This window comes from Coregonus clupeaformis, chromosome 9 (assembly GCF_020615455.1).
Source record: "Coregonus clupeaformis isolate EN_2021a chromosome 9, ASM2061545v1, whole genome shotgun sequence".
In the NCBI taxonomy this organism is placed as follows: Eukaryota; Metazoa; Chordata; class Actinopteri; order Salmoniformes; family Salmonidae; genus Coregonus; species Coregonus clupeaformis.
In genome coordinates, this window is record NC_059200.1 from 18,364,327 (window position 1) to 18,378,101 (window position 13,775).

General features: G+C 40.1%; 1 protein-coding gene across 3 annotated transcripts in view; it reads left to right on the top strand.

Moving 5' to 3' along the window:
- The first annotated feature begins 635 nt into the window (after window positions 1–635).
- The window catches only part of znf532 (zinc finger protein 532), a 45,486-nt gene continuing 32,346 nt past the window's right edge, over window positions 636–13,775 (top strand). The window contains exons 1-2 of one of the 3 annotated variants that reach the window (XM_045222507.1): window positions 636–1,000; window positions 1,473–1,789. The gene's annotated coding sequence lies outside the window, so the exon portion shown is untranslated. Of the gene's footprint in view, window positions 1,001–1,472; window positions 1,790–3,351; window positions 3,748–13,775 lie in introns of those variants that run through there. The other 2 variants (XM_045222508.1, XM_041885363.2) reach the window with 2 other exon arrangements.

A 13,775-nucleotide genomic window follows, 5' to 3' on the forward strand; every position in this document is an offset into this window, starting at 1 on the left:
CAGCCATCATCAACTGTCACTCAAGTCTACAGCTCTATCCAACGATAAATGTGGCCAAAGATTCAAACAAAATACTTTCGAGTATTTACGTTCCAACTGCAGTTACACAAAGCCAGCATTCCTAATAATGTATGACAGTTTTAATCACGGAGGCTGCGGGTAAGTATAGTAAGAAATTCAGTAACTAGCTACACTGACTGTATGATTTCTTTGCAAGGATTTTGCTGATGATAGATAGTGGAGCTCTAGAAGAAACTAGCTAGTTAGCTAGCGCAATTAACTTGTATCAAATATATCAGATTTTAAAAAACGAGACACATGACGAATGTTCCTTTAAATGTATCAGTAATGACACGACGATCAATATTTCTCCGAAGAAAGCATTATTTATTTTTTACACAAAACTGCTCACGTTTGAACTACCGCGAAATGCATTCTGGGTGTGAGAAAACTGCGTTTGATTTCAACGTCCTCACATCTTGTCAAAACAAAGTATCCGTAAAATAAACGTCTGATACATACGACCTTGCATACGTAACGTTCCCATATTGATTTGTCTACATTATAATAGGTAAGATATGGCTGATCTGCTGACTTGAGATATCGTTATGATCAAGCGTCAAGGCAATATTTCTCATCACGTGACAATGGCAATCTTGGGGGTGGGCAGCACTGAGCAGCAACCTCTGCTCTGCTCAGAAAAGAATAGACTTCACCGGAGCGCAGTGAGCAAGGGTCTATTTTATAGGCCTTTCTTCATAATGAACATACATGTTCAACATCTGGAAACAACAGTCTGGAGCAGGGCAGTTATATCCCCCTCTTAGATAAAATGCAGTCTGATGCCTTTACATTTTGAAATGTTGCTGATGGAAAGGTGCTGAACCTATTACAGAAGGGCTGTCCATGACTTCATTGTCTGAGAGTGAGCTGCTGTCATATAAAATCATTCTGCAGAGAGACAGCTATGTGCTAGTCTGTCACCATACCCACTACCCAGGTAGGTAATAATCTATTGTTCACGTGTTGGTTGATGAATTGTCTGAATCTGGGGTTTGGGTTGATGACTTTACAGGTACAGGCCCGGGCCTTGTGAGGATCTGATATAAGATAAACAATAATGTACTGTCTTTTGAAAGTAGTTAGCCGATAGTCTGCTATTTATCATTGTAATTACTTAGAGAAAGAACATGGTTTTAAATAATTGCATTATGCAGTACCATGTACAAAGTGGGCCTTTGTTAAATATTTGAGGAAGCAGCCTATCAGTGTCAATTGATGACAATATCTCTACAATATGCAGACTGCACAGACCAGACTAGGCCCTATTTTCTTCAAGTCAATATTTAGCCTACATTTGTCATTGGTCAAGAGAGACTTAGGAGATTTCTTGGTATCCTTTTTTCTGCCCTCTCTTCTCATATTTCCATATTTTCCTCCCCCTCTCTCTCCTCTCCTCCTTCCTGCACCAGCTGCTGGTCCCTTACGTAGCTCAGAGAGCCTGGAGAGTCCCCTCACCCCCTTACCCTGCACATACATAGACAAAAGGCCTGATTAGCCTGTCGAACACTGCCCCCTTTTTCCATGCAGCACTCAGCTTCGTCTGGAGGGAGCAGCCTGGACTGGCTGACCTACTACAGCAACAGAGCAGAGGCTCAGCACTGTTTCTAAGGGGCTGCCTGGTAGGATGGGGGCTGCTAGTCTGGATTGACTCTGTGTGCATGAAGCAGGCCTCAACGGGAAGATTTCTCCTCTCTTAGTGGAAAATCAGAGTCAGGGGATCACGAGGGTATGGCACAATCTCCTTTTCCTCCCCAGCATTTGTGTGTGTATTGTCTGCATGTATTGTGCCTGTATGTCACGATGGGCCTTTGTTTTCCTTGTCATTTATCGCAGAAAGACAGACGGACGGGATGCTCAGTTGCCTGGGGCTGCAGGGATTATCATGACAAAGCAGAGCAGCTGATTCAATTGACAGAGATCAGCCTCTCTAGGACAGAGATTAGGGAACCGTGGGCATGGAATAGAGAGGAGAGGAGGACAGGGGGAGAGACCCTCACCAGCTCAGCAGAGGGCTGTACTAAAACACTGGGCTCATGCAGAGAAGTAGGCCACGTATAGACCGTGTTTTACTACTACTACTCCATCATGGCTGCTTCATACTCCTCCCTCTCCATTTTCACTCAGAGTTGTGGCACGTCCTCATCCCAGCCCAGGAATCTGCCCGTCATGACTCACGTAATAAGTCATCCGGATTCAGGCTGTATTATTGTCTGCTTGTGAGCTGTGTCCTTTTCCTGCCCTCTTGCTTTGTATCTATAACAGAGTTCGATTTCTAACTGCGTGTGTGTTCTGTCCCATTGCACAACACCGAGGAGGATGTTAGGGTTTGTGCTATCGACTCGAGGCCTAGCTGTTTTTGTTGCTGGGGTAATGACCTGGATTCCAGATTTGTTTTGGACAAGGATCTCTTTAAACCTTGTGTTTTAAGTCCAGAGAACTATTACCTCTAAGCGTCTGTTATCTTTTCACCACATCCAGATGCTGTATTTTAGGTCAAGATGGTGCAGTATCAGTGCTCTGTGATCAGCCTGAGAAGTGGGCACTAGCTGTGTCTCTGTGTGGCTGTACTGCAGCAGAGCAGGCTTTATGTGTGGTGACCGGAACCGGCTGAAACAGGTTTGAGCCAGTAGACAGAGGGCTGAGGAACAATGCCGGCTCTGTGCTACAGGGGGAGAAATAGCTGCCCTGGCTGCTTAATGGCAGCCAAACTAGGAAGCTGTAGCCTAGCAGAGGAAGTTGCAGGAAGGCACTATCCCTCCCCAGCAGTATGGTGGTGGTACACTACACCCGGCTCAGTGTTCGGGCTGTGGGATATAGGCTGTGGGCTGTGGGGTATAGGCTGTGGGGTATAGGCTGTGGGGTATAGGCTGTGGGGTATAGGCTGTGGGCTGTGGGGTATAGGCTGTGGGCTGTGGGGAATAGGCTGTGGGGTATAGGCTGTGGGCTGTGGGGTATAGGCTGTGGGCTGTGGGGTATAGGCTGTGGGCTGTGGGGAATAGGCTGTGGGGTATGGGCTGTGGGGTATAGGCTGTGGGCTGTGGGGTGTGGGGTATAGACTGTGGGGTATAGGCTGTGGGGTATAGACTGTGGGGTGTGGGCTGTGGGGTATAGGCTGTGGGCTGTGGGGAATAGGCTGTGGGGTATGGGCTGTGGGGTATAGGCTGTGGGGTATAGGCTGTGGGCTGTGGGGTATAGGCTGTGGGCTGTGGGGTATAGGCTGTGGGCTGTGGGGTATAGGCTGTGGGGTATGGGCTGTGGGCTGTGGGCTGTGGGGTATGGGCTGTGGGATATAGGCTGTGGGCTGTGGGGTATGGGCTGTGGGGCAGGCAGGGCTGGCCACCTCGCTGAAGGCAGAGGCAGAGAGAGCAGTGCTCAGGCACGGGAGAGGAGACGAGACTGCAGCTTTGGAGGCCTGTCTCACAGCACAGGGTCAGTCAGCTGGTGCTGGTGCTGGTAGAGGACAGGAGGAAATGGATGACTGATCGGGATCACACCACCTCCATCTCCCTGCCTCTTTTTGGGCCCTGCCTGCTTTGGAAAGTGGATTTTTTTTCTACAGGAAAAGGGGGGTGGTTGTTGGTTTGTCTTGTTGTGCCTGACTGTGGTAGCAGGAAGGAAGGAAGGAAGGTGGTTTTGTGACTACAGTAGTGGCTGGCTGGGGACAGGCTGGCTACAGATCACAGGGTGAGGACTGTTTCATGATTATTTATACTGGTGTGTTTCTTATTGTGAGTCACTCTGTAGGTAGCTGAACTGTATGTGCACTTGAAACTGGTGGTGGTGAGGAAAGCATGTACATTAAACTGGGGTTAATATAACTGGGCGTCAATATGTAATATGTATACAGTACAGTATTCTTCATCTCTCCATTAAATATTAATTTTTCTATGTCAGACAGCTTTGCTTTTATTGACCGTATTCTGCACTAGGCCCTGCGATTCCTTTATCTCTGCTGCAGCTTTTCCTCAGCTCGGCTCGGCTCAGCTCAGCTCGGCTCGGCAGCAGCCATTTTCCCTTTCTCTCTTTTGCCCTTTTTCTTCAATCTCCAAATCTGTTTCTGTCTCTCTCGTTCTCTAATTTTCTTGTTCTGTTCACTACTGCCTGGTGATCTCATTGTCTGCAGCGGAGGAGAGGAGGCCATTTCACTGGTGGTTTAGCAGGGAGGGAGACTGGGGAGTGCAGATGTTACTAGGTGAAATGGATGTGGCCGGGGCTGCAGTGCAGTGCAGTGTGCAGACTGATCTGTCATCCATTTTAATGAGGAGGCAGCAAGCATGCTGGTAGCCCTCCCTGGCTACATGCTATGTGCAGACTGCAGAGGCAGAGCAGAGACGCCCCATTTGATATCTGTAGCCCTTTGTCTTCACCCATCACATCTCCTATGAGGATTCCTCTTGTGAAAATTACAAACATACATTTCATTTCAGTACAACAACACTACAATTACTACTTGTTTCAGAAGCATTGTACATACATACAGTACATCCACCTCCGAACTGTCCTTGGGTTGTTTGAAATAAAGATATGTATAATACTTCAGATACAGGCTAATGTACATGAAGCAATTTGGCTATTTATTTGCTATTTAGAGGACAGGCAATATCTTTCTCCATCCCATTCATAAAGTAGGTCAAAATGATAAGCTAGCTCATCTAGTGCTGAGGAGGCATGCTACTGTATACTTCTCTCATATGTTTCCTTCACAAACAAACCAGCATCATCACTGGAGATATCTAATTCATTCTCTGTAAACACCTAGTGACCTTGGGCTAAAGTGATCTGACAGACGAGAAAAATGGCTATGATTAATTTGAATGAACATCAACAAAAATGTAGGCCGGTTTTTCCAACTGATGAGTATTCACAGAGTTTGATTTGGATGCTAGTTTTATGAGGGTCCACTGCATTTTGTTAAATTCAAATGGGCATTAGCTACTGTGATTTAGCCTAATTCCATGGATGAAGTGATTGCAGTAGGAAATTAGTTTTTCTAAGTGGCCAGATTGAATGTCCTGGGTCTTGAGTGGACCTAGTTGCTAGGCGACCTACTTCTGCTTCCCTTTGTTCCTCCCTAGGTGGGCTTGATTAAGGCAGTGGTTCTCAAACCTCTCCTCAGGGACCCCCAGACGTTTCACAATTTTGTTCTAGCCCTGAACTAGCTCACCTGATTCACCTGTTCAAGGGCTTGATGATTAGTTGATGAGTTAAATAAGGTATGCTAGCTGTGGAATAGTTAAAATGCATGGAACGGCTGGGGGGCCCAGAGGAGAGGTTAAAAATAAAAATAAACTGGATTGGGCAATTTAGAGGGGGATTGGAGTAGAAAGTGTTCCTACTTACACATTAGAGGGAGATTTTCTACAACAGGATGTGTCCCATGTAGCTCAGTTGGTAGAGCATGGCGCTTGCAACGCCAGGGTTGTGGCTTCGTTTCCCACGGGGGGCCAGTATGAAAAAAAATGTATGCACTCACTAACTGTAAGTTGCTCTGGATAAGAGCGTCTGCTAAATGACTAAATTGTACCAAAAAAAATAATAATGTAAAAATTGTTTTGAATTTGTAAACATGAATGGACAAAGCCATCGATCACATGACACAATTCATTCCTATGTGACGGCTCAGTAGCGCATTGAAGCCAAATGAAGTCGGTTTAAGATGGTGTCTCATGGGCTGCCCAATTCTGATATTTTATGAGGATCCCCAATTACTCTTCCTGAGGTCCAAACAGGAAACAAAACAAAATGCATAAAATACATAGTATACATAACACTACATAATGCAATGTGTAATATAATACAAAATATATACAAATGTTAGTCTCTTCACAGGTGCTCTTTTATCTGGTTTTTTATTCTGGTTTTATTGCTAGCTTGAGTTACTTGGGGTGACAGAGAGTTCCATGTACAGTGCCTTCAGAAAGTATTCACACCCCTTGACTTTTTCCACATTTTGCTGTGTTACTGCCTGAATTGAAAATTGATTAAATTGAGATTCCTCATAATGTCAAAGTGCAATTATGTTTTTTGAAATTTGGTGACTTAAAAAACAGTTACAAAGTTTAATAGCTGTGATGGGAGAAAACTGAAGATGGATCAACAACATTGTAGTTACTCCACAACACTAACCTAATTGACAGAGTGAAAAGAAGGAAGCCTATACAGAATACAATCATTCCAAAACATGCATCCTGTTTGCAATAAGGCACTAAAGTAATACTGCAAAAAAATTTGCAAAGCAATTCACTTTTTGTCCTGAATACAAAGTGTTATGTTTGGGGCAAATACATGAACACATTACTGAGTACCACTCTCCATATTTTCAAGCATAGTGGTGGCTGCATCATGTTATGGGTATGCATGTAATCATTAAAGACTGGGGAGTTTTTTAGGATGAAAAAGAAACGGAATGGAGCTAAGCACAGGAAAAATCCTTGAGGAAAACCGTGTTTCATATTTATTTATTTTTTACAAATGTTAGAATTTTTCTTCCACGTTGACATTCGAGTCTTGTTTAGATCGTTGACAAAAAATGACAATTAAATCAATTTTAAGAAGTCAAGGGGTGTGAATACTTTCTGAAGGCACTGTACTCATCTCTCTATTTAATACTGTGCATATCCCAGCCTCTGTTCTGGACCTGGGGACTATGAAGAGACCTCTGGCTGCATGTCTTGTGGGATACCGATGAGTGTCCGAACTGTGTGCCAACTGCTTTAACAGACAGTACCGGTACCTTTAATCCATTAACACCTCACACAAAGACCAATAGTGATGCAGTCAATCTCTCCTCAACTTTGAGCCAGGAGATATTGACATGCATGTCATTGGCATTCACGCTCCGTGTACATCTAAGTGCAATACGTGCTGCCCTGTTCTGGACCAACTACAATTTTCCTATGTCCTCCTTTGCCTTTGCCGCACCTGACCACACAACTGTGCAGTAGTCCAGATGTGACAAAACTAGGGGCTGTAGAAAGACTAGGGCCTGGTTGATTTAGATGTCAAGAAAGCAGATCAACGCCTTATCTATCTGTTTTGACCACGATGGCTTGCTATCTAGGGTTACACCCAGCAGTTTAGTCTCCTCAACTTGCTCAATAGCCACATTATTCAGTATAGATCCAGATTAGGTTTAGGGTTGAGCAAGTGATTTGTCCCAAAAACGATGCTTTTAGTTATTTTTATATTTAGCACCAGCCTATTGCTAGTTACCCATTCTAAAACTGACTGGAGCTCTATGTTAAGAGTGTCAGTTATTTATTTTACTGTTGTAGCTGACGTGTATACGGTTGAGTCGTCAGCTTAAATAGACATACAGGCTTTATTCAAGGTCAGTGGAAGGTCATTAATAAAAACAGAAAACAATAATGGCCCGAGCCGGCTGCCAAATTTGCATTAGAGAGGCTTCCATTAAAGAAAACCCTCTGTGTTCTATTAGATAGGTAACTCTCAATAAACCCTCTGTGTTCTATTAGATAGGTAACTCTCAATAAACCCTCTGTGTTCTATTAGATAGGTAACTCTCAATAAACCCTCTGTGTTCTATTAGATGGTTAACTCTCAATCCATGATAAGGCAGAGGATGCAAATCCATAACACCTACATTTTTTCACCAATAGGTTATGATCAATGATATCAAAGGCTGCACTGAAATGTAACAAAACAGCTCCCACAATCTTCTTATTATCAGCCAATCATCAGTCATTTGTGTCAGTGTTGAGTGCCCTTCCCTATAAGCATTACATTTACGTCATTTAGAAGATGCTCTTATCCAGAGCGACTTACAAATAAGCATGCTGAAAGTCTGTTGTTAATTAGTTTTTTGTAAAATACCATGGTCAAACACGATTTTTTCCTAAAGTTTGCTAAGCACTGGTAACAGGCTGATTGCTCGGCTGTTTGAACCATTTAAAGGGTGCTTTGCTATTCTTGGGCAGTGGTAAGCAGAATGACTTTTGCCTCCCTCCAGGCCTGAGGACACACATCCTCTTCTAGGCTTAAATTGAAGATGTGGCAAACAGGAATCGCTAGTCAGTTGTACAACTGAATGCATTCAACCGAAATGTGCCTTCCGCATTTAACCCAACCCCTCTGTGTCAGAGAGGTGCGGGTGGCTACGTTAATCGACGTCCACGTCATAGTTGTTGGGGTTAACTGCCTCGCTCAATGGCAGAACATCAGATTTTCCCACCTTGCCGGCTCGGGGATTCGAACCAGCGACCTTTCGGTTACTGGCCCAACGCTCTTAACCGCTAGGCTATCTGCCGCCCACAAAATACCAATTTGTGAAAAAAATATCCGAATTGCGCTGCCTTCCTAGAAACAAAAAATGCGCAGTTTGAGCTAGTCCAGGAAGTGGCGTTGCAGGCTAGCTCAGTGCTGCCCCCTCTCATTGAGTATCTCAAGTTCAAGGCCGACAGGGGTACTGCAGCCTGCCATTAGCAACTCAATTATCCTTATAACCACAGATTATCCATTATATTGACAAGAAACTCAAGTGGCCGCTCTAACAATTAAAATAAATGTCTTAAAAAATGGAAGGCAGTCGGAAGGAGGCAAGATCAGGTGGGACTATTCTAGCCAATGACAGCGTGTGTGAACAACAGGAACAACAGTTTCCACTAGTTACCAAATCCACAAAGTCAAATTTGGCTATATCGTAAAGATTCATGAACACAAACATGTGCATTTTGGTCTTAATTTAAGGTTAGGCATATGGTTAACAGTGTGGTTAGGGTTAGGTTTAAAATCAAAATTTTAAGAAGATAAATTGTAGAAATAGGCGGGGTTTATGACTTTGTGGCTGTGCTAACTAGTGACGACCAGGCACAACTCCAATATAAAGTGTTTTTCTCCTACTTACATCAGTACACAACCTAATCATTACGAAACTTCTATTCGATCAAATAAGCCACAGTTAGAAAATTAGCCATTACATTTTTTGTTAACCAAATTATACACTCTCTCGTTGACCTCCACACAAAACGTTGCTAGGTGAGCGAAGAAATAAAAAGATAACGCCACCTGCTGGAGATTTTGGGCCCAGTTATCTCTCTCGCTTCGCCGCTTCCTCTTTTTTCTAACTTCTGTGTGCGATTTTAAAATAATCGGTTCAAGGACATGCATGTGGTGTATTAGAAGCAATTATTGGGACCGTGATTGTCTTCTTTTTTTTTTTTTATGTACACGCTAACAATGCCTGCAGTACCGCGGTTGGCCTTGAACTTCTGTGGCTTCAATGAGAGGGAGCAGTCCTTCTCCACGGATTTGTATGTGAAGAATAATAGGTGTGCTGAATGCTTGTCATGACTCTGTTTAAAATTGATACAATAGCACTCCATGTGGTCTCAAGACGCATTACTGATTCAGAGTATGTGCATTATTAGCCAACCAAATTAACCAGGGAATTTATTATCTTTCTTTAACTAGGCAAGTCAGTTAAGAACAAATTCTTATATACAATGACGGCCTACACCGGCCAAACCCGGACGACGCTGGGTCAATTATGCGCCGCCCTATGGGATGCCCAATCACGCCTGGAATCGAACCAGGTGGTCTGTAGTGACGCCTCAAGTACTGAGATGCAGTGCCTTAGACCACTGCGCCACTCGGGAGCCCATGTTAGGAGAGCATTTTAGCTAACCCTAACCCCTTTCCTAACCTTAACCTGATACATGAATACATCCTATACTGATACATTAATTATCCTAACCTGATACATTAATTATCCTAACCTGATACATTAGGTCTCCTAACCTGATACATGAATTATCCTAACCTGATAATTTAATTATCCTAACCTGATACATGAATTCTCCTAACCTGATACATTAGGTCTCCTAACCTGATACATTAATTATCCTAACCTGATACATTGATTATCCTAATCTGATACATTAATTATCCTAACCTGATACATTAATTATCCTAACCTGATTAATTATCCTAACCTGATACATTAATGATCCTAACCTGATACATTAATTCTCCTAACCTGATACATTAGGTCTCCTAACCTGACACATTAATTATCCTAACCTGATACATTAATTATCCTAATCTGATACATTAGGTATCCTAACCTGATACATTAATTATCCTAACCTGATACATTAATTATCCTAATCTGATACATTAGGTATCCTAACCTGATACATTAATTATCCTAATCTGATACATTAGGTCTCCTAACCTGATACATTAATTATTCTAACATGATACATTCATTATCATAATCTGATACATTAGGTATCCTAACCTGATACATTCATTTTCCTAACCTGATATATTAGGTCTCCTAACATGATACATTAACTATTCTAACCTGATACATTAATTATCCTAACCTGATACATTAATTATCCTAATCTGATACATTAGGTCTCCTAACCTGATACATTAATTATCCTAACCTGATACATTAATTATCCTAATCTGATACATTAGGTCTCCTAACCTGATACATTAATTATCCTAATCTGATACATTAGGTCTCCTAACCTGATACATTAATTATCCTAATCTGATACATTAATTATCATAATCTGATACATTAGGTCTCCTAACCTGATACATTAATTATTCTAACCTGATACATTAATTATCCTAACCTGATACATTAATTATCCTAATCTGATACATTAGGTCTCCTAACCTGATACATTAATTATCCTAACCAGGATACATTAATTATCCTAACCTGATACATTAATTATCCTAACATGATACATGAATTATCCTAATCTGATACATTAGGTCTCCTAACCTGATACATTAATTATCCTAACCTGATACATTAATTATCCTAACCTGATACACTAGGTCTCCTAACCTGATACATTCATTATCCTAACCCGATACATGAATTATCCTAACCTGATACATTAATTATCCTAACCTGATACACTAGGTCTCCTAACCTGATAAATTCATTATCCTAACCCGATACATGAATTATCCTAACCTGATACATTCATTATCCTAACCTGATACATTAGGTCTCCTAACCTGATACATTAATTATCCTAACCTGATACATTAATTATCCTAATCTGATACATTAGGTCTCCTAACCTGATACATTAATTATCCTAATCTGATACATTAGGTCCCCTAACCTGATACATTAATTATCCTAATCTGATACATTAGGTCTCCTAACCTGAAACATTAATTATTCTAACCTGATACATTAATTATCCTAATCTGATACATTAGGTCTCATAACCTGATACATGAATTATCCTAACCTGATACATTAATTATCCTAATCTGATACATTAGGTATCCTATCCTGATACATTAATTATCCTAACCTGATACATTAATTATCATAATCTGATACATTAGGTCTCCTAACCTGATACATTAATTATCCTAATCTGATACATTAGGTCCCCTAACCTGATACATTAATTATCCGAACCTGATACATTAATTATCCTAATCTGATACATTAGGTCTCCTAACCTGATACATTAATTATCATAACCTGATACATTAGGTCTCCTAACCGGATATATTAATTATCCTAACCTGATACATTAATTATCCTTATCTGATACATTAGGTCTCCTAACCTGAAACATTAATTATTCTAACCTGATACATTAATGATCCTAATCTGATACATTAGGTCCCCTAACCTGATACATTAATTTTTCTAACCTGATACATTAATTATCCTAATCTGATACATTAATTATTCTAACCTGATACATTAATTATCCTAATCTGATATATTAGGTCTCCTAACCTGATACATTAGGTCTCATAACCTGATACATTAATTATCCTAACCTGATACATTAATTATCCTAATCTGATACATTAGGTCCCCTAACCTGATACATTAATTATCCTAATCTGATACATTAGGTCTCCTAACCTGATACATTAGGTATCCTAACCTGATACATTAATTATCCTAACCTGATACATTAATTATCCTAACCTGATACATTAATTATCCTAATCTGATACATTAGGTCTCCTAACCTGATACATTAATTATCCTAATCTGATACATTAGGTCCCCTAACCTGATACATTAATTATTCTAACCTGATACATTAATTATCCTAATCTGATACATTAGGTCTTCTAACCTGATACATTAATACTCCTAACCTGATACATTAGGTCTTCTAACCTGATACATGAATTATCCTAACCTGATACATTAATTATCCTAATCTGATACATTAGGTATCCTATCCTGATACATTAATTATCCTAACCTGATACATTAATTATCATAATCTGATACATTAGGTCTCCTAACCTGATACATTAATTATCCTAATCTGATACATTAGGTCCCCTAACCTGATACATTAATTATCCTAATCTGATACATTAGGTCTCCTAACCTGATACATTAATACTCCTAACCTGATACATTAATACTCCTAACCTGATACATTAATTATCCGAACCTGATACATTAATTATCCTAATCTGATACATTAGGTCTCCTAACCTGATACATTCATTATCCTAATCTGATACATTAGGTCTCCTAACCCGAAACATTAATACTCCTAACCTGATACATTAATACTCCTAACCTGATACATAAATACACCTAACATGATACATTAATTACCCGAACCTGATACATTAATTATCCTAATCTGATACATTAGGTCTCCTAACCTGATACATTAATTATCATAATCTGATACATTAGGTATCCTAACCTGATATATTAATTATCCTAACCTGATACATTAATTATCCTAATCTGATACATTAGGTCTCCTAACCTGAAACATTAATTATTCTAACCTGATACATTAATTATCCTAATCTGATACATTAGGTCCCCTAACCTGATACATTAATTTTTCTAACCTGATACATTAATTATCCTAATCTGATACATTAATTATCCTAATCTGATACATTAGGTCTCCTAACCTGATACATTAATTATCCTAATCTGATACATTAGGTCCCCTAACCTGATACATTAATTATTCTAACCTGATACATTAATTTTCCTAATCTGATACATTAGGTGTCCTAACCTGATACATTAATACTCCTAACCTGATACATTAGGTCTCCTAACCTGATACATGAATTATCCTAACATGATACATTAATTATCCTAATCTATTACATTAGGTATCCTATCCTGATACATTAATTATCCTAACCTGATACATTAATTATCATAATCTGATACATTAGGTCTCCTAACCTGATACATTAATTATCCTAATCTGATACATTAGGTCCCCTAACCTGATACATTAATTATTCTAACCTGATACATTAATTATCCTAATCTGATACATTAGGTCTCCTAACCTGATACATTAATACTCTTAACCTGATACATTAATACTCCTAACCTGATACATTAATTAACCGAACCTGATACATTAATGATCCTAATCTGATACATTAGGTCTCCTAACCTGATACATGAATTACCATAATCTGATACATTAGGTCTACTAACCTGATATATTAATATCCTAACCTGATACATTAATTATCCTAATCTGATGCATTAGGTCTCCTAACCTGATACATTAATTATTCTAACCTGATACATTAGGTCTCCTAACCTGATACAGTAGGTCCCCTAACCTGATACATTAATTTTTCTAACCTGATACATTAATTATCCTAATCTGATACATTAGGTCTCCTAACCTGATACATTAGGTATCATAACCTGATACATTAATTTTCCTAAC